This window comes from Poecilia latipinna, unplaced genomic scaffold (assembly GCF_001443285.1).
Source record: "Poecilia latipinna isolate Pla-1442-1.1 unplaced genomic scaffold, P_latipinna-1.0 Scaffold3059, whole genome shotgun sequence".
In the NCBI taxonomy this organism is placed as follows: Eukaryota; Metazoa; Chordata; class Actinopteri; order Cyprinodontiformes; family Poeciliidae; genus Poecilia; species Poecilia latipinna.
Window position 1 is genome coordinate 9,313 of NW_015115675.1, and position 1,910 is coordinate 11,222.

General features: G+C 37.7%; 1 long non-coding RNA gene across 1 annotated transcript in view; it reads right to left on the reverse strand.

The window, feature by feature from the left end:
- Positions 1–1,030: 1,030 nt before the first annotated feature.
- LOC106940015 (uncharacterized) overlaps positions 1,031–1,910 on the reverse strand; it is a 25,591-nt gene continuing 24,711 nt past the window's right edge. The window contains exon 3 of the long non-coding RNA XR_001422976.1: positions 1,031–1,042. This is a non-coding gene — a long non-coding RNA (uncharacterized LOC106940015). The remainder of the gene's footprint in view (positions 1,043–1,910) is intronic.

The window sequence follows — 1,910 nt, forward strand, 5'->3', positions numbered from 1 at the left end:
ATATATATATATAAACAAAATTAAGAATAAAATACTGAACAGTAAAGAGAAAATTACAGCTCAAAATATTGTGCAGTTACCAAAATAACATTATAGGAATTTGCAAATGAGTGTGATAATTAAAAAAAAAAGTCTGCAAAATGTTTCATGTGTATTTGTGCATTAAAAAACAGTTGATTTACAATTTGTGAAAACAAAATGTGCAAATACCAGCAAAGTTGTCATGTAAAATGAGCAAAACTGTGCAAATTACAGTACAAATGCCAGCAGGGATTTACACATTTATTGAGTTTTTAGGGATCAGTGATAGTTACAAAGTCTTAACAGTGGCTATAATGCCCCTTTACACATTTAGGATGCAGCAGTCTGTCACCGAAGTAGCTCTTCAGTTCAGCAACAGCTTCATGCATGGAGTGGGAGATATTGTACATCTGTGATGTTATTTTAGCCAGGCATTCCCAGGCCATAGTCCCTCCAGCGTGTCCTGGGCCTCCCCCGCGGCCTCTTCCCAGTGGGAAGTGCCCGGAACACCTCAGCAGAGAAGCGAACAGTAGGCATCCTAACCAGATGCCCGAGGCACCTCAACTAGCTCCTCTAGACATGAAGTAGCAGCAGCTCTACACTAACCCTCACCCTATCTCTAAGGGACAGCCCAGACACCCTGCGGAGCAACCATTTAGTTTTTGAGAAAACTGAGATTTAGCATGCTTTAAGGACTACTTTAAGTAAGTAATTGAAAACTGAGGTTAAAAAAGCTCAAGTTAATGGGGCAAACTCAAGTTGCATGATTATACATTGTTAGCGTATAACCTTATAAAACATTGTTTGTGCCATGGGCTAGCATCATGTTTATATCCAAATAGTTTGAAGGATTAAATCCTGAAAAAAAAAAAAAAACAAAAAAAAAAACCCTGTTGTGAAATAGATACTCATTATTCAAATTGTTTATCGTGTAACAGATTGGATGTTCTGCTTTGGTGTTTTTACTACTTTTTTGTGGGAAATGTTTGTTTTTGATGTTGATTTCCCTGATCGATAATCTCTGCTCTATCTGCTCGTTGAGCTGTTGTTTGCGGTTGCCATGGCAATGGGTCTGCGTGTAATGCCGACATACAGAGTGAGAAAAGGCGGAATAGAAGTTGTTGGAGCTATTTTTTCTTTATTTCTTTATCCATTTGGATTTTGTTACTTTATTCTTAAATTTCTATTTTTTGTATTATTTACAGAGTTTATTTGTAGGTTGATAACTGTTGATGTTTTATTATTTTTCTTATTTATTTTCTAAATTTAGACAGGAAGTAATCTGGGTCGGTCCACTTTCTATAAGTCTAGGGGCCTGGTGAAGGACCAGCATGCATTTGGGTTGCAGAGCTCATGGTTTTTACCAGAGCAAGAGAGGTAGCATGAGAACAGAAGAAAGTTTGAGCTCTGTAATTGGTGAAAGAGGAAAATAAATCATCAAGAACAATCAATAAGTTTGGACATTGAACCTTCTTTTGCCTGTGTCGAGAAACTTGACCCCAGTGCCTCAGTAGTGGCTTGATGGAACTTTTATTGGATGTTTGGTTTGGCAAACAATCAGAAGTGGTTTTGTCTAGTTTGGTTCTTCACCTGTTTGTCAGATTTATTGTACCTTTATTGCCGCACACTGCAGCCGTTGCAATTTCTAAAAGTTAAACAAGTGACAAAAACTGAGCTAATCCCCTCTGTTCGTAAAACGTAGAGAGATTACAGTCATCAAACAGCTCCTACAGCATATTTAATCCTTGTGTGTGCAAGGACTGAGGCAAACGTGGAGGACTGTGGCAAATGATATAAGTTTTACGGGTGTGGGGTTGGTTGGACCCCATTTGTAAACAGAAGGGTTAAAATAAAACAATTGACCAATATAAATAGAAATTCACCCATTC